At 40.1% G+C, this 17,909-nt stretch overlaps 17 non-coding genes across 17 annotated transcripts; all 17 read right to left on the bottom strand.

Annotated features, from left to right (window-relative positions):
• Positions 1-166: 166 nt before the first annotated feature.
• TRNAV-AAC (transfer RNA valine (anticodon AAC)) lies at positions 167-239 on the bottom strand. The gene has a single exon. It is a non-coding gene; the product is annotated as a tRNA-Val (tRNA).
• A 10,342-nt stretch (positions 240-10,581) lies between these two features.
• TRNAV-UAC (transfer RNA valine (anticodon UAC)) lies at positions 10,582-10,654 on the bottom strand. The gene has a single exon. It is a non-coding gene; the product is annotated as a tRNA-Val (tRNA).
• A 286-nt stretch (positions 10,655-10,940) lies between these two features.
• TRNAV-UAC (transfer RNA valine (anticodon UAC)) lies at positions 10,941-11,013 on the bottom strand. The gene has a single exon. It is a non-coding gene; the product is annotated as a tRNA-Val (tRNA).
• Positions 11,014-11,660: 647 nt separating this feature from the next.
• On the bottom strand, positions 11,661-11,733 carry TRNAV-AAC (transfer RNA valine (anticodon AAC)). The gene has a single exon. It is a non-coding gene; the product is annotated as a tRNA-Val (tRNA).
• Positions 11,734-12,020: 287 nt separating this feature from the next.
• On the bottom strand, positions 12,021-12,093 carry TRNAV-AAC (transfer RNA valine (anticodon AAC)). The gene has a single exon. It is a non-coding gene; the product is annotated as a tRNA-Val (tRNA).
• A 287-nt stretch (positions 12,094-12,380) lies between these two features.
• TRNAV-UAC (transfer RNA valine (anticodon UAC)) lies at positions 12,381-12,453 on the bottom strand. Its single transcript has one exon. It is a non-coding gene; the product is annotated as a tRNA-Val (tRNA).
• A 287-nt stretch (positions 12,454-12,740) lies between these two features.
• TRNAV-AAC (transfer RNA valine (anticodon AAC)) lies at positions 12,741-12,813 on the bottom strand. The gene has a single exon. It is a non-coding gene; the product is annotated as a tRNA-Val (tRNA).
• A 647-nt stretch (positions 12,814-13,460) lies between these two features.
• TRNAV-AAC (transfer RNA valine (anticodon AAC)) lies at positions 13,461-13,533 on the bottom strand. The gene has a single exon. It is a non-coding gene; the product is annotated as a tRNA-Val (tRNA).
• A 287-nt stretch (positions 13,534-13,820) lies between these two features.
• Positions 13,821-13,893, bottom strand: TRNAV-UAC (transfer RNA valine (anticodon UAC)). Its single transcript has one exon. It is a non-coding gene; the product is annotated as a tRNA-Val (tRNA).
• A 287-nt stretch (positions 13,894-14,180) lies between these two features.
• TRNAV-AAC (transfer RNA valine (anticodon AAC)) lies at positions 14,181-14,253 on the bottom strand. The gene has a single exon. It is a non-coding gene; the product is annotated as a tRNA-Val (tRNA).
• A 641-nt stretch (positions 14,254-14,894) lies between these two features.
• Positions 14,895-14,967, bottom strand: TRNAV-AAC (transfer RNA valine (anticodon AAC)). Its single transcript has one exon. It is a non-coding gene; the product is annotated as a tRNA-Val (tRNA).
• A 287-nt stretch (positions 14,968-15,254) lies between these two features.
• On the bottom strand, positions 15,255-15,327 carry TRNAV-UAC (transfer RNA valine (anticodon UAC)). The gene has a single exon. It is a non-coding gene; the product is annotated as a tRNA-Val (tRNA).
• Positions 15,328-15,761: 434 nt separating this feature from the next.
• On the bottom strand, positions 15,762-15,834 carry TRNAV-AAC (transfer RNA valine (anticodon AAC)). The gene has a single exon. It is a non-coding gene; the product is annotated as a tRNA-Val (tRNA).
• Positions 15,835-16,121: 287 nt separating this feature from the next.
• Positions 16,122-16,194, bottom strand: TRNAV-UAC (transfer RNA valine (anticodon UAC)). The gene has a single exon. It is a non-coding gene; the product is annotated as a tRNA-Val (tRNA).
• Positions 16,195-16,481: 287 nt separating this feature from the next.
• On the bottom strand, positions 16,482-16,554 carry TRNAV-AAC (transfer RNA valine (anticodon AAC)). The gene has a single exon. It is a non-coding gene; the product is annotated as a tRNA-Val (tRNA).
• A 648-nt stretch (positions 16,555-17,202) lies between these two features.
• TRNAV-AAC (transfer RNA valine (anticodon AAC)) lies at positions 17,203-17,275 on the bottom strand. The gene has a single exon. It is a non-coding gene; the product is annotated as a tRNA-Val (tRNA).
• A 287-nt stretch (positions 17,276-17,562) lies between these two features.
• On the bottom strand, positions 17,563-17,635 carry TRNAV-UAC (transfer RNA valine (anticodon UAC)). Its single transcript has one exon. It is a non-coding gene; the product is annotated as a tRNA-Val (tRNA).
• Between the last annotated feature and the right edge of the window lie 274 nt (positions 17,636-17,909).

Genomic DNA, 17,909 nt, shown 5'->3' on the forward strand with positions numbered 1-17,909 from the left:
AAAAGTACACTTCAACAAACAAGCATCTTACTTTATTTGGTAAAGAAAAATTTATCTAAATGAATACTAAAACCATAATCAATATTTCTGAATTCAAGATTTCCGTTGCCGTCACAATATCTTGTTTGAAAACATACATTTATGATTAAAAGACAAGACAACGGAATAGTTCTACTGGGTTTTGAACCCAGGACCTTCTGCGTGTTAAGCAGACGTGATAACCACTACACTATAGAACTCTTAAAAATGTTTTGTGAAACAGCTTTTCTGTCCGCAAGAAAACACATCTGATTCATTTGTGTGTGCTTGAAATCTTGCTTAAATTGAGCTTACGTTTTCTGTTTAAAAATATATATTTCAAAAACTACACTTGAACAAACAAGCATCTTACTTGATTTTGTAAAGAAAAAATAGTCTAAAAGGATACTAAAACCATGACCAATATTTCTGAATGCAAGATTTGTGTTGCCGTCACAATATCTTGTTTGAAAACGTACATTTATGAATAAAAGACAAGACAACTGAATAGTTCTACTGGGATTTGAATCCAGGAAGTTCTGCGTGTAAAGCAGACGTGATAACCACTACATTATAGAACTCTTAAAAATGTCTCGTGAAACAGCTTTTCTGTCCGCAAGAAAGCACACCTGATTCATTTGTGAGCTTGAAATCTTGCTTAAGTTGAGCTTACGTTTTCTGTTTAATAATATATATTTCAAAAAGTACACTTGAACAAACAAGAATCTTACTTGATTTGGTAAAGAAAAAATAGTCTAAAAGGATACTAAAACCATAACCAATATTTCTGAATTCAAGATTTCCGTTGCCGTCACAATATTTTGTTTGAAAACTTACATTTATGAATAAAAGGCAAAACAACTACATAGTTCCACTGGGTTTTGAACCCAGGAGCTTCTGCGTGTTAAGCAGACGTGATAACCACTACACTATGGAACTCTTAAAAATATTTCCTAAAAAAGCTTTTCTGTCCTCAAGAAAGCATATTTGATTCATTTGTGTGTGCTTGAAATCTTGCTTAAATTGAGCTTACGTTTTCTGTTTAATGATATATTTTACAAAAAGTACACTTCAACAAACAAGCATCTTACTTTATTTGGTAAAGAAGAATTTATCTAAATGAATACTAAAACCATAACCAATATTTCTGAATTCAAGATTTCCGTTGCCGTCACAATATCTTGTTTGAAAACATACATTTATTTTTAACTCAATTTTTTTATTGGGTACAATCATGTCAAACAGTACATACAAGGGTGTCATGATCCCATGACAGTGGTGCTTTCAACAATCTGACAGGGACCCAATAACTTTTTCCATTTTCTTGGGAGTGGTGATTGGATGGGAGGGGGAGGGGAGGAGGGGGAGGGGAGGAGGGGGAGGGGGGAAGACTCACATGGGAGGGGGGGGAAGGGGGGGGAACCTAGGAGAGAGAGGGGGGGGGGGTGGGTGGCGCGCTCCTACCTCCGCGACTGCCTATGGGTATATTTATTTTGTTAGCCACGGGTCCCAGGTGTTTAGAAATTGGGGTATTTTCTTTTGGAGCAGAGCGGTCAGTTTCTCCATTGACATAACTTCGTTAATTCTGCTAGTGACAGTGGTTCTAGAGGGAGCTTTAGTCTGCTTCCAAGCGGCAGCGATGGAACACCTGGCTGCCGTCAGTATGGCCGTTATAAGTCTGGACATCGGTGGATGGAGGTCATCAACAGGTTTGTTCAGCACCAGGGTCACCGGGTCTAGGGGTAGGGTTAGTCCCGTGACCTCTCGTATGAGCCTCTGGATCATGGCCCAAAATTTCTGAATCTCCGGACATGACCACCAAATGTGGGCCATGTCCCCCTTTTGACCACATCCCCTCCAGCACAGATCAACTGCGCCTGGGTAGATCTGGCTCAGCCTAGCGGGGGTCAGGTACCATTGGAATAGAATTTTGTATATATTTTCTTTTGTTGTTGTGCAAATTGAGGTTTTAGAGGCTTGCTCCCAGATCTCCTCCCAGTCCTCCGGATCTATTGAGAGGCCCAATTCCTCGGACCATCGTTGCATATATCTATGGTTGGGTGGGCCAGACTGGGGTACTAATCCTTTATATATTTGAGAGATCAGGCCTTTTTGATAGGTTGTTTTGGCGCAGAGGGTTTCAAATCTGGTTAGTTTAGGAAATTTGGAAGTTGGTGAGAGGGATAGGAGAAAATGTCTCACTTGCAGATATTTAAATAGGTGGAGGCCCTGTATCTCGTATTTGTCCCTAATCACCTGATAAGTAGCGATCTCATCTTTCCGCAGCAGATCGGCCACCATCCTAATGTTGTGACCCTGAAATTGGTCAAATTGACTTGGAGAACACCCTGGAGGGAATTTGGGGTTTCCAAAGATGGGGGTGAGCTGTGAGGGGGATGCTACCAGACCGTACTTCCCTCTACATTTAAGCCATACCTCCCACGTGCATCTCATTGCTCCCAGGGCAAACCTTGGTGGTTTATCCCCTCTGCTGCCAGTGGGCCACATTGCCATTTGGAAGGAGAGGGGGTAGGCGTAGTGAGACTCTATCTCTAACCAAGAAGCTAGGGCCGGGTCGCAATTCCAAACTACAGCCTGCTTCAGCTGTGCTGCGATGTAGTATTTTGCAATGTCGGGGACCCCCACACCTCCTCTTTCTCTAGACGAGAGCATCACTGACCGAGGGACTCTGGGCCTTTTGTCATTCCAAATAAATTGGAGAATTAGAGACTGCATGTTTTTAAGCGCTGTTTGTGGGACCGGGATTGGAAGGGTTTGGAAGTTATATAACAGTCTTGGGAGAACGTTCATTTTTACTGCCGTGATTCTCCCAAACCACGATATTTGGTGTTTTTTCCAGATCTCTAGGTCTTTTTTGATCTGGTTAAATAGAGGTGGGTAGTTATATTGGTATAGGGAGCTGTAGGAATTGGAGATTTTAACACCCAAGTATTTAATGTGGGTGGGGCTCCATCGATATTTATAGTTGGCTTGTATAAGGGTCCAGTCCTGGGGGGGGAGGGATAAATTTAGGGCCTCAGACTTGTCCATGTTTACTTTGTAGTCAGATACTTGGCCGAATTGAGTTAGGTGTCGTTGAAGGTTGGGGAGGGAGGTATGGGGGTTCGCGAGGGTCAAGATCACATCGTCTGCAAACAGCGAAATTTTGTGTTCTCTATCTCCAATTTGGATACCTTTTATGTTGGGTTCGTCCCTGATCTTGGCTGCTAGGGGCTCTATAGTTAAGGCGAATAATAGAGGGGAGAGTGGGCAGCCCTGTCTAGTCCCATTTCTGATCTTTATTGGGTCCGAAAACCCACCTGCCAATTTGACATATGCTGTTGGGTTATGGTAAAGAGCTCTCACTCCTTCCAGGAAAGGTCCTGAGAATCCAAACCTCAGCATGGTCTGGTCTAGGAAGGACCACTTGATCCTGTCGAACGCTTTTTCAGCGTCGAGGCTTAGAATCATTGCCCTGGTCCCAGTGAGATGCACGTGGTCTATTATATCCACTATTTTACGTGTGTTGTCGGAGGCCTGTCTTCCGGACACAAACCCTACTTGATCTACATGTATGAGTCTAGGGAGAATTGGGTTTAGCCTGTTTGCCAGGATCTTACTGTAGATTTTGAGATCGGTATTCAGCAGGGATATGGGCCTATAATTCCCGCAGAGGAGAGGGTCTCTTCCCTCTTTGTGAATAATCGCTAAGTTTGCCGCTGTGATAGTAGAGGGTATCGGCTCTCCTTGTAGGAACGAGTTGTACATTTGGAGGAGGTAGGGGGATAGGATAGGTAAAAACAGTTTATAATAGCTATTAGAAAAGCCATCTGGGCCCGGGGTTTTTGCTATCTTGAGGGATTGTATGGCTAGGGACAGTTCCTCTTGATTTATTGCTTTGTTTAAGCTCTCAGTCTCTTCTGGGGTGAGTGTGGGTAGGCTACACTGCTCTAGGTATTGGGTTATTTTAGTGATATTAACTGGGTCCTGGCCTGGGGGATGGAGGTTATACAGGTCTGAATAAAATTTCGCGAACTCTCGTGTTATCTCCTTCTCTAGATATGTGACCTGTCCTTTATTTGTCTGAATTTTTGCGATCTGGGCTTTTGCTCTGGCACCCCTTAACTTCGAGGCCAGGAGCTTGTCGGCTTTGTTGCCTTTGTCAAAGTATTTTTGTTTAGACCATCTGAGGGCTTTTTCAACTTCCTCTAGCTGTGTCTGTTTGAGGGCAGCTCTGGCTAGTGTTAGTTGCTTTAGTGTCGTCTTGGAGGTTGAGATTTTATGTTGGGCTTCTAACTGGGAGATTTTTTCTGTAAGCTCTTTTTGGAGTTTGAGTTTTTTTTTTTTTTTGTATGAGGCTATAGAAATTAAGTCTCCCCTGATAGTGGCTTTATGTGCCTCCCATAGCATAGCTGGGGTTGAAGCAGTGCCTTTGTTATACTTAAAGAAAGATACCAACTTTTGGCGAATTGAGGTCTCGGTGTCGGGGCAATTAAGAAGGGAGTCATTGAGCTTCCATTTATATTGGGCATGTTTGATAAATGGGAGGGATAATAAAAGATCAATGGGTGCGTGGTCGGACCATGTGATCGGCCCGATGTTGGACTGGGAGGAGGCCTGGAAGACGTTGCTGGTGCCCAGAAAATAATCGATCCTCGAGTAGGACTGATGAGGGGTGGAGAAGAAAGTGTAGTCCCTCTGGCCCTGGTGCTGAGCCCTCCATATATCGATCAGTGAGTAACTTTCCATAATATCCCGGAATTGCTTAGCCTTTTTCTGGGCCTGAGTGCTGCTCTGGGAGAGTGTGTGGTCTGGGCTTGTTTGGCCAGGGCCGGATTTATCATTTTTGTATGAGGCCACCATATTAAAGTCTCCTCCAATGATCAGAGAGGATAGAGATTGTTGGTCTAGGGTTTCTAGTAGGCTGTTCAGGAATTGAATTTGATTGGAATTAGGGGCGTATACATTGACAATTGTGATCGGGGACCCTGCCAAGGTGCCCTGGAGTATGAGCGAGCGTCCTTCGGGGTCTTGGTGAGATTTTGTCAGAACAAATGGGACCCCAGCCCTAAAGAGGATAGCTACTCCTCTTTTTTTGCTAGGAGAGGAGGCGTAGTATGCCTGGGGGAATACATTTTTAAATGTGTTGGGGGGCGTCTGGGTGTTAAAATGAGTTTCCTGTATTAGGACTATATCGCCTCGGGATCTTTTGAGATCTGTGAGGACTAGTTTCCTTTTTTTTACAGAGTTAAGGCCTTTGGCGTTGATTGAAATTAGTTTAATGGAGGCCATTGTTTTTCTTATGGTGTTTTCAGGGCACTAGGCCCTGTGACTCCTATTTTTCCCATGTCAGGAGTTCGGAACCGGGGGGCGACGGATAGACCTGAACCCTCGGTAGAGGGGGTCGCGGAGGGAGGGTTTGCGCTGGGGATAGGGGTAGTAGGGGAGGGACACATATAAGGGGGGGGAAAACTGGGTGGGCCTTGAGTAGGCCTATAAGAAGTAACCTTTGACACTTTCGTGAAAAAGGAGGTGGGGCGGGGTGCCCCTGGGGGGACTTCCGGAGACATGGGCCTGTCTCGGAGCACTGTGTTAGTCCCTAGACCCTCCATTCTGTAAATGGGGGGGACCACTAGTTGGGGGGGTGGGCATGGGTAGTTTCTTTGTTTCTAGTGGTAATCAGGGGCGTACCCTTATCTAGATTGGTCCTGGTATACTAAGTACCTGAGATGACTCTTTGACCCGCTTACTCTGAGGCTCTGTATGTGTTTACCTGGGTTAAGCATATGTAATCACTTAGTTCGCTAAATAGCTTATTATAGGGAGGGGGGAGGGGGGGGGGAGCAGGAGGGGTACTAGGGCAGAGGATGGGGGGGGGGTAGGGAGGGGGAGGGGAATCCGCAGGGGATGCATATTCACATAACATTTTCAACAGTATCGTACATTTGTATACCATCCTACTAATATTGAGAGAGAGAGGGGGACCTCTTAATATACTGGCTCCCCTCTAGTTCTGCATTTTGTCGTCTCGTCGCTGACTTCTTGTTTCATATATGGGGGGGAAAAGTGGGGGTTGGGGAGGTGCAGAGGAGGGGGTGGGGTGGTGCAGAGGGGGAGGGGGGGGGGGGAAGGGGGTGGGACGCCTGTTGAGTTCGTATACGTGGGGGGGGTGGAGGAGGGGGGGTATAGGAGGGGGGGGGGTGGGAAGAAGGAGGGGGAAAGGAGGGGAGGGGGGAGGGGGGTGATAGTAGTAAAAAGAGGGGGGAGTATTTATTATGTGAGAGTTTAGGCGACATTATATCTGTGAGGTTCTTTTGACTGAAAGTCTCAGTCTGAAATCTAATGGGAGAGCGCCCTCACATGGTCAAGTCTGGTATGTATTGTTCCTTTCAGTTTTACTGTACCCGGCGGACTCCTAGGCTGGTGCTGGGTGCTGTTCATTCTCCTGTGTTCTTTCACCGGCTGGACTTCAGTTTTCGCCCTCCAGGTAGGTAGGGGGGGGGACCGGAGTTTCTTCAGCGTCTGTGTGGTCTCAGAGGGGGAGATGGGGGGCGGGGGGGGGTTAGAGCGAGTGCGGGGGGAGAGAAGAAGGGAAGGGGGTGGGGGAGGTGAGGGTAAGGGGGGCAGAGATGTTTGGGGTACTCGATTCTGGTAGGGGATGGAGATTGTCTAGGGCGGTGGAGGGGGGGGGAGGGAGTGTGGGTGGGGGAAATGGGGCGTTCAGATGTTCTCTATGTGTTGTGCATGTAGCTGGGTCTGTGGCGTTGAGGGGGGTGGTGGGGGGGGGAGGTTTAGGCAAGGGGGGTGCACTGAGTATTCGGCTGGAGCGGGATTGGGAGAACAGTGGGGGGAGCATTACGGAGTGTGGGTTGGAGGGGAGGGGGGGTCTGGGGAGTGTTCTTTGGGGGTCTGGGACTCCCCAGGGCTAGCACTGTGGAGCTGCGTTTAGTAATTTATTTATTTCTTTTGCCGTACTTTACCCTTCTTCCGCTGTGTCCCTAAGAGGGCTCCGTCCCTCCCCTCTGCGTGTCCTGCTCCCCGAGTCTCCTGTTAAGGTAAGTAGGGGACATGGGGGGGGGATGCCTGCTTTTGGACTCGTTGCAGAGGGGGAGGGAGGGGGGGGCGGGGCTAGGGTAAGCTTATGGGAAGCTCAAGGGTGAGGTTTTGAATCGGGGTAGTGTTCTGCTGGGGGGGAGAGGGGGGGAGAGAGAGGGGGGGGGAGAGAGAGGGGGGGAGAGAGAGGGGGGGGGACGCGAGGGGAGGTGGGACAGGGGTGGGGGTGGGGGAGAAGGGCTAAAGTACATGCATGTAGCCTGGAGCTGTTTGTGGGGGGGGTGTGGGGGGGGGGGAGGGTGGGGGAGGTTGTTGGGGTGGGGTGGGGGAGGTTGTTGGGGTGGGGGGGGGGGGGCGTGATTCTTTCTGCAGGTATCGTGGAGTTATGTAGGTAGAAGCCTCAGGGGAACAGGTAAAGGGGGAAGTGATACAGTCCCGAGCTTTCTGGTGATGTCATCTCAGCTGGGCTGGGTGTCAGAACGGCTTGTCTTGTGCTGTTGTCTTTTCCTCTTTAGGATCCTGATGGGGTCTTGGACGTCTTCTGCTGGGCTAGGCGTTCTGAGGACCTGGAACCGCGTTGATGTGGGGGTAGATTGGCTTCCTCGTCGTCCTCGTCTCGGCCTCGTCTCTGGATGGGTGGTAAGTCCAGGAGTCGCAGGAAACCCGGTGCGTCATCGATGTGGGTGATAGAATGGAGCTTACCCTTAGCAAGAACGCTTAGTTTAAAGGGGAAGCCCCATCTATAGCGCACATTGTGGTTTTGCAGGTGCTGGGTCAGCGGCTTAAGATCTTGTCGACGGAGGATAGTTATTCTGGATAAGTCGTTGTATATTTGAAGCTGCTCGCCTTGGAACGGAATTTGGTTCATTCCTCTGCTTTTGTTTATTATTTTCTCCTTGGTGGTGTATGAGTGGAAGCGAGCGATGACGTCTCTGCGTCTCTTTGGGTCTTCTCGTCTTGGACCGAGGGCTCTGTGGGCTCGGTCTAGCTCCATGTCTTCCTTTTTTAGGTCTGGTACCAGGTGCTGGAAGAGATCCTGAAGGTAAGATGTGAGTGCTTCTGCGGGAACCGACTCAGGGATGTTCCGGAACCTTAAGTTCTGACGTCGGTCCCGGTTCTCTTGGTCCTCTAATCCATCCTTTAGGCGGTTTATCTCCTGGTTAAGTCGGTTAATCTCGTCCTCGGCCGAGGACTGAACCGCTTCTATTTCCTCCATCCTGCTCTCCAGGGAATCTGTTCTTTGGGAGATTTCGGTGATATCCTTTTTCATTTTATTTATAGCACTATTAAAGTCTTGGCTGACATCTTTTCTGAGTTTGGAGAACATTTGGGTCATATAGTCCTCCAAAAAATCTTTAGTGATCAAGTGGCTAGCTGTGATGTTCTCCGGGATCTGCTGCTCGCGGGCGGGAGTGCTTGCCACGCTGGGGTCGGCGCCATCTTGGCTCAGCTCCTCCTGGTCTCCCGGGCGCTTCGACGGCGTGAAATAAGCTGAGACACTCTGAATGGGTCCCTTTTTTTGGTGCTTAGCCATCCTTGAGCTTAGCTCTTAGTGCCCTCTCGTTTTGGTTATTTTTGTGGTGGTTTTTATGCTCGTTCTAGCACCTTTTCATGGAGGGGAATAGGGAGCTCCGAATCAGGCTGGCATGTGGTGTGACGTCACCACCGGAAGTCCTCGAAAACATACATTTATGATTAAAAGACAAGACAACGGAATAGTTCTACTGGGATTTGAATCCAGGAAATTCTGCGTGTAAAGCAGACGTGATAACCACTACACTATAGAACTCTTAAAAATGTCTCGTGAAACAGCTTTTCTGTCCTCAAGAAAGCATATCTGATTCATTTGTGTGTGCTTGAAATCTTGCTTAAATTGAGCTTACGTTTTCTGTTTAATAATATATTTTACAAAAAGTACACTTCAACAAACAAGCATCTTACTTTATTTGGTAAAGAAAAATTTATCTAAATGAATACTAAAACCATAACCAATATTTCTGAATTCAAGATTTCCGTTGCCGTCACAATATCTTGTTTGAAAACATACATTTATGATTAAAAGACAAGACAACGGAATAGTTCTACTGGGTTTTGAACCCAGGACCTTCTGCGTGTAAAGCAGACGTGATAACAACTGCACTGTGGAACTCTTAAAAATGTTTTGTGAAACAGCTTTTCTGTCCGCAAGAAAGCACATCTGATTCATTTGTGTGTGCTTGAAATCTTGCTTAAATTGAGCTTACGTTTTCTGCTTAAAAATATATATTTCAAATACTACACTTGAACAAACAAGCATCTTACTTGATTTGGTAAAGAAAAAATAGTCTAAAAGGATACTAAAAACATGACCAATATTTCTGAATGCAAGATTTCCGTTGCCGTCACAATATCTTGTTTGAAAACGTATATTTATGAATAAAAGACAAGACAACTGAATAGTTCTACTGGGATTTGAATCCAGGAAGTTCTGCGTGTAAAGCAGACGTGATAACCACTACACTATAGAACTCTTAAAAATGTCTCGTGAAACAGCTTTTCTGTCCCCAAGAAAGCACATCTGATTCATTTGTGTGTGCTTGAAATCTTGCTTAAGTTGAGCTTACGTTTTCTGTTTAATAATATATATTTCAAAAAGAACACTTGAACAAACAAGAATCTTACTTGATTTGGTAAAGAAAAAATAGTCTAAAAGGACACTAAAACCATAACCAATATTTCTGAATTCAAGATTTCAGTTGCCGTCACAATATCTTGTTTGAAAACATACATTTATGATTAAAAGACAAGACAACTGAATAGTTCTACTGGGTTTTGAACCCAGGACCTTCTGCGTGTTAAGCAGATGTGATAACAACTACACTGTGGAACTCTTAAAAATGTTTCATGAAACAGCTTTTCTGTCCGCAAGAAAGCACATCTGATTCATTTGTGTGTGCTTGAATCTTGCTTAAATTGAGCTTACGTTTTCTGTTTAATAATATATATTTCAAAAAGTACACTTGAACAAACAAGAATCTTACTTGATTTGGTAAAGAAAAAATAGTCTAAAAGGATACTAAAACCATAACCAATATTTCTGAATTCAAGATTTCCGTTGCCGTCACAATATTTTGTTTGAAAACGTGTATTTACACATAAAAGGCAAAACAACTACATAGTTCCACTGGGTTTTGAACCCAGGAGCTTCTGCGTGTTAAGCAGACGTGATAACCACTACACTATGGAACTCTTAAAAATGTTTCCTAAAAAAGCTTTTCTGTCCTCAAGAAAGCATATCTGATTCATTTGTGTGTGCTTGAAATCTTGCTTAAATTGAGCTTACGTTTTCTGTTTAATGATATATTTTACAAAAAGTACACTTCAACAAACAAGCATCTTACTTTATTTGGTAAAGAAGAATTTATCTAAATGAATACTAAAACCATAACCAATATTTCTGAATTCAAGATTTCCGTTGCCGTCACAATATCTTGTTTGAAAACATACATTTATGATTAAAAGACAACTGAATAGTTCTACTGGGATTTGAACCCAGGAGCTTCTGCGTGTAAAGCAGACGTGATAACCACTACACTATGGAACTCTTAAAAAGTTTTGTGAAACAGCTTTTCTGTCCGCAAGAAAGCACATCTGTTTCATTTGTGTGTGCTTGAAATCTTGCTTAAGTTGAGCTTACGTTTTCTGTTTAATAATATATATTTCAAAAAGAACACTTGAACAAACAAGAATCTTACTTGATTTGGTAAAGAAAAAATAGTCTAAAAGGACACTAAAACCATAACCAATATTTCTGAATTCAAGATTTCCGTTGCCGTCACAATATCTTGTTTGAAAACATACATTTATGATTAAAAGACAAGACAACGGAATAGTTCTACTGGGTTTTGAACCCAGGACCGTCTGCGTGTAAAGCAGACGTGATAACCACTACACTATAGAACTCTTAAAAATGTTTTGTGAAACAGCTTTTCTGTCCGCAAGAAAGCACATCTGATTCATTTGTGTGTGCTTGAAATCTTGCTTAAATTGAGCTTACGTTTTCTGTTTAATAATATATATTTCAAAAACTACACTTGAACAAACAAGCATCTCACTTGATTTGGTAAAGAAAAAATAGTCTTAAAGGATACTAAAACCATGACCAATATTTCTGAATGCAAGATTTCCGTTGCCGTCACAATATCTTGTTTGAAAACGTACATTTATGAATAAAAGACAAGACAACTGAATAGTTCTACTGGGATTTGAATCCAGGAAGTTCTGCGTGTAAAGCAGACGTGATAACCACTACATTATAGAACTCTTAAAAATGTCTCGTGAAACAGCTTTTCTGTCCGCAAGAAAGCACATCTGATTCATTTGTGTGTGCTTGAAATCTTGCTTAAGTTGAGCTTACGTTTTCTGTTTAATAATATATATTTCAAAAAGTACACTTGAAAAAACAAGAATCTTACTTGATTTGGTAAAGAAAAAATAGTCTAAAAGGATACTAAAACCATAACCAATATTTCTGAATTCAAGATTTCCGTTGCCGTCACAATATTTTGTTTGAAAACTTACATTTATGAATAAAAGGCAAAACAACTACATAGTTCCACTGGGTTTTGAACCCAGGACCTTCTGCGTGTTAAGCAGACGTGATAACCACTACACTATAGAACTCTTAAAAATGTCTCGAGAAACAGCTTTTCTGTCCGCAAGAAAGCATATCTGATTCATTTGTGTGTGCTTGAAATCTTGCTTAAATTGAGCTTACGTTTTCTGTTTAATAATATATATTTCAAAAACTACACTTGAACAACCAAGAATCTTACTTGATTTGGTAAAGAAAAAATAGTCTAAAAGGATACTAAAACCATAACCAATATTTCTGAATTCAAGATTTCCGTTGCCATCACAATATCTTGTTTGAAAACGTATATTTACACATAAAAGGCAAAACAACTACATAGTTCCACTGGGTTTTGAACCCAGGACCTTCTGCGTGTTAAGCAGACGTGATAACCACTACACTATGGAACTCTTAAAAATATTTCCAAAAAAAGCTTTTCTGTCCTCAAGAAAGCAAATCTGATTCATTTGTGTGTGCTTGAAATCTTGCTTAAATTGAGCTTACGTTTTCTGTTTAATAATATATTTTACAAAAAGTACACTTCAACAAACAAGCATCTTACTTTATTTGGTAAAGAAGAATTTATCTAAATGAATACTAAAACCATAACCAATATTTCTGAATTCAAGATTTCCGTTGCCGTCACAATATCTTGTTTGAAAACATACATTTATGATTAAAAGACAAGACAACTGAATAGTTCTACTGGGATTTGAATCCAGGAACTTCTGCGTGTAAAGCAGACGTGATAACCACTACACTATAGAACTCTTAAAAATGTCTCGTGAAACAGCTTTTCTGTCCGCAAGAAAGCACATCTGATTCATTTGTGTGTGCTTGAAATCTTGCTTAAATTGAGCTTACGTTTTCTGTTTAATAATATATTTTACAAAAAGTACACTTCAACAAACAAGCATCTTACTTTATTTGGTAAAGAAAAATTTATCTAAATGAATACTAAAACCATAACCAATATTTCTGAATTCAAGATTTCCGTTGCCGTCACAATATCTTGCATGAAAACTTACATTTATGAATAAAAGACAAAACAATTGAATAGTTCTACTGGGATTTGAACCCAGGACCTTCTGCGTGTTAAGCAGACGTGATAACCACTACACTATAGAACTCTTAAAAATGTTTCGTGAAACAGCTTTTCTGTCCGCAAGATAGCACATCTGATTCATTTGTGTGTGCTTGAAATCTTGCTTAAATTGAGCTTACGTTTTCTTTTTAACAATATATATTTCAAAAAGTACACTTCAACAAACAAGAATCTTACTTGATTTTGTAAAGAAAAAATAGTCTAAAAGGATACTAAAACCATAACCAATATTTCTGAATTCAAGATTTCCGTTGCCGTCACAATATCTTGTTTGAAAACTTACATTTATGAATAAAAGACAAGACAACTGAATAGTTCTACTGGATTTTGAATCCAGGAACTTCTGCGTGTAAAGCAGACGTGATAACCACTACACTATAGAACTCTTAAAAATGTCTCGAGAAACAGCTTTTCTGTCCGCAAGAAAGCATATCTGATTCATTTGTGTGTGCTTGAAATCTTGCTTAAATTGAGCTTACGTTTTCTGTTTAATAATATATATTTCAAAAACTACACTTGAACAACCAAGAATCTTACTTGATTTGGTAAAGAAAAAATAGTCTAAAAGGATACTAAAACCATAACCAATATTTCTGAATTCAAGATTTCCGTTGCCATCACAATATCTTGTTTGAAAACGTATATTTACACATAAAAGGCAAAACAACTACATAGTTCCACTGGGTTTTGAACCCAGGACCTTCTGCGTGTTAAGCAGACGTGATAACCACTACACTATGGAACTCTTAAAAATATTTCCAAAAAAAGCTTTTCTGTCCTCAAGAAAGCAAATCTGATTCATTTGTGTGTGCTTGAAATCTTGCTTAAATTGAGCTTACGTTTTCTGTTTAATAATATATTTTACAAAAAGTACACTTCAACAAACAAGCATCTTACTTTATTTGGTAAAGAAAAATTTATCTAAATGAATACTAAAACCATAACCAATATTTCTGAATTCAAGATTTCCGTTGCCGTCACAATATCTTGTTCGAAAACATACATTTATGATTAAAAGACGAGACAACTGAATAGTTCTACTGGGATTTGAACCCAGGACCTTCTGCGTGTAAAGCAGGTGTGATAACCACTACACTATAGAACTCTTAAAAATGTTTCGTGAAACAGCTTTTCTGTCCGCAAGAAAGCACATCTGATTCATTTGTGTGTGCTTGAAATCTTGCTTAAATTGAGCTTACGTTTTCTGTTTAAGAATATATTATACAAAAAGTACACTTGAACAAACAAGCATCTTACTTGATTTGGTAAAGAAAAAATAGTCTAATAGGATACTAAAACCATGACCAATATTTCTGAATTCAGGATTTCAGTTGCCGTCACAATATCTTGCATGAAAACTTACATTTATGAATAAAAGACAAAACAATTGAATAGTTCTACTGGGTTTTGAACCCAGGACCTTCTGCGTGTTAAGCAGACGTGATAACCACTACACTATAGAACTCTTAAAAATGTTTTGTGAAACAGCTTTTCTGTCCGCAAGATAGCACATCTGATTCATTTGTGTGTGCTTGAAATCTTGCTTAAATTGAGCTTACGTTTTCTTTTTAACAATATATATTTCAAAAAGTACACTTCAACAAACAAGAATCTTACTTGATTTTGTAAAGAAAAAATAGTCTAAAAGGATACTGAAACCATAACCAATATTTCTGAATTCAAGATTTCCGTCACAATATCTTGTTTGAAAACTTACATTTATGAATAAAAGACAAGACAACTGAATAGTTCTACTGGATTTTGAATCCAGGAACTTCTGCGTGTAAAGCAGACGTGATAACCACTACACTATAGAACTCTTAAAAATGTCTCGAGAAACAGCTTTTCTGTCCGCAAGAAAGCATATCTGATTCATTTGTGTGTGCTTGAAATCTTGCTTAAATTGAGCTTACGTTTTCTGTTTAATAATATATATTTCAAAAACTACACTTGAACAACCAAGAATCTTACTTGATTTGGTAAAGAAAAAATAGTCTAAAAGGATACTAAAACCATAACCAATATTTCTGAATTCAAGATTTCCGTTGCCATCACAATATCTTGTTTGAAAACGTATATTTACACATAAAAGGCAAAACAACTACATAGTTCCACTGGGTTTTGAACCCAGGACCTTCTGCGTGTTAAGCAGACGTGATAACCACTACACTATGGAACTCTTAAAAATATTTCCAAAAAAAGCTTTTCTGTCCTCAAGAAAGCAAATCTGATTCATTTGTGTGTGCTTGAAATCTTGCTTAAATTGAGCTTACGTTTTCTGTTTAATAATATATTTTACAAAAAGTACACTTCAACAAACAAGCATCTTACTTTATTTGGTAAAGAAAAATTTATCTAAATGAATACTAAAACCATAACCAATATTTCTGAATTCAAGATTTCCGTTGCCGTCACAATATCTTGTTCGAAAACATATATTTATGATTAAAAGACGAGACAACTGAATAGTTCTACTGGGATTTGAACCCAGGACCTTCTGCGTGTAAAGCAGGTGTGATAACCACTACACTATAGAACTCTTAAAAATGTTTCGTGAAACAGCTTTTCTGTTCGCAAGAAAGCACATCTGATTCATTTGTGTGTGCTTGAAATCTTGCTTAAATTGAGCTTACGTTTTCTGTTTAAGAATATATTATACAAAAAGTACACTTGAACAAACAAGCATCTTAAAAATGTCTCGAGAAACAGCTTTTCTGTCCGCAAGAAAGCATATCTGATTCATTTGTGTGTGCTTGAAATCTTGCTTAAATTGAGCTTACGTTTTCTGTTTAATAATATATATTTCAAAAACTACACTTGAACAACCAAGAATCTTACTTGATTTGGTAAAGAAAAAATAGTCTAAAAGGATACTAAAACCATAACCAATATTTCTGAATTCAAGATTTCCGTTGCCATCACAATATCTTGTTTGAAAACGTATATTTACACATAAAAGGCAAAACAACTACATAGTTCCACTGGGTTTTGAACCCAGGACCTTCTGCGTGTTAAGCAGACGTGATAACCACTACACTATGGAACTCTTAAAAATATTTCCAAAAAAAGCTTTTCTGTCCTCAAGAAAGCAAATCTGATTCATTTGTGTGTGCTTGAAATCTTGCTTAAATTGAGCTTACGTTTTCTGTTTAATAATATATTTTACAAAAAGTACACTTCAACAAACAAGCATCTTACTTTATTTGGTAAAGAAAAATTCATCTAAATGAATACTAAAACCATAACCAATATTTCTGAATTCAAGATTTCCGTTGCCGTCACAATATCTTGTTCGAAAACATACATTTATGATTAAAAGACGAGACAACTGAATAGTTCTACTGGGATTTGAACCCAGGACCTTCTGCGTGTAAAGCAGGTGTGATAACCACTACACTATAGAACTCTTAAAAATGTTTCGTGAAACAGCTTTTCTGTCCGCAAGAAAGCACATCTGATTCATTTGTGTGTGCTTGAAATCTTGCTTAAATTGAGCTTACGTTTTCTGTTTAAGAATATATTATACAAAAAGTACACTTGAACAAACAAGCATCTTACTTGATTTGGTAAAGAAAAAATAGTCTAATAGGATACTAAAACCATGACCAATATTTCTGAATTCAGGATTTCAGTTGCCGTCACAATATCTTGCATGAAAACTTACATTTATGAATAAAAGACAAAACAATTGAATAGTTCTACTGGGTTTTGAACCCAGGACCTTCTGCGTGTTAAGCAGACGTGATAACCACTACACTATAGAACTCTTAAAAAATGTTTTGTGAAACAGCTTTTCTGTCCGCAAGATAGCACATCTGATTCATTTGTGTGTGCTTGAAATCTTGCTTAAATTGAGCTTACGTTTTCTTTTTAACAATATATATTTCAAAAAGTACACTTCAACAAACAAGAATCTTACTTGATTTTGTAAAGAAAAAATAGTCTAAAAGGATACTAAAACCATAACCAATATTTCTGAATTCAAGATTTCCGTTGCCGTCCCAATATCTTGTTTGAAAACTTACATTTATGAATAAAAGACAAGACAACTGAATAGTTCTACTGGATTTTGAATCCAGGAACTTCTGCGTGTAAAGCAGACGTGATAACCACTACACTATAGAACTCTTAAAAATGTCTCGAGAAACAGCTTTTCTGTCCGCAAGAAAGCATATCTGATTCATTTGTGTGTGCTTGAAATCTTGCTTAAATTGAGCTTACGTTTTCTGTTTAATAATATATATTTCAAAAACTACACTTGAACAACCAAGAATCTTACTTGATTTGGTAAAGAAAAAATAGTCTAAAAGGATACTAAAACCATAACCAATATTTCTGAATTCAAGATTTCCGTTGCCATCACAATATCTTGTTTGAAAACGTATATTTACACATAAAAGGCAAAACAACTACATAGTTCCACTGGGTTTTGAACCCAGGACCTTCTGCGTGTTAAGCAGACGTGATAACCACTACACTATGGAACTCTTAAAAATATTTCCAAAAAAAGCTTTTCTGTCCTCAAGAAAGCAAATCTGATTCATTTGTGTGTGCTTGAAATCTTGCTTAAATTGAGCTTACGTTTTCTGTTTAATAATATATTTTACAAAAAGTACACTTCAACAAACAAGCATCTTACTTTATTTGGTAAAGAAAAATTTATCTAAATGAATACTAAAACCATAACCAATATTTCTGAATTCAAGATTTCCGTTGCCGTCACAATATCTTGTTCGAAAACATACATTTATGATTAAAAGACGAGACAACTGAATAGTTCTACTGGGTTTTGAACCCAGGACCTTCTGCGTGTAAAGCAGGTGTGATAACCACTACACTATAGAACTCTTAAAAATGTTTCGTGAAACAGCTTTTCTGTCCGCAAGAAAGCACATCTGATTCATTTGTGTGTGCTTGAAATCTTGCTTAAATTGAGCTTACGTTTTCTGTTTAAGAATATATTATACAAAAAGTACACTTGAACAAACAAGCATCTTACTTGATTTGGTAAAGAAAAAATAGTCTAATAGGATACTAAAACCATGACCAATATTTCTGAATTCAGGATTTCAGTTGCCGTCACAATATCTTGCATGAAAACTTACATTTATGAATAAAAGA

This window comes from Ascaphus truei, chromosome 18 (assembly GCF_040206685.1).
Source record: "Ascaphus truei isolate aAscTru1 chromosome 18, aAscTru1.hap1, whole genome shotgun sequence".
NCBI classification, from domain to species: domain Eukaryota; kingdom Metazoa; phylum Chordata; class Amphibia; order Anura; family Ascaphidae; genus Ascaphus; species Ascaphus truei.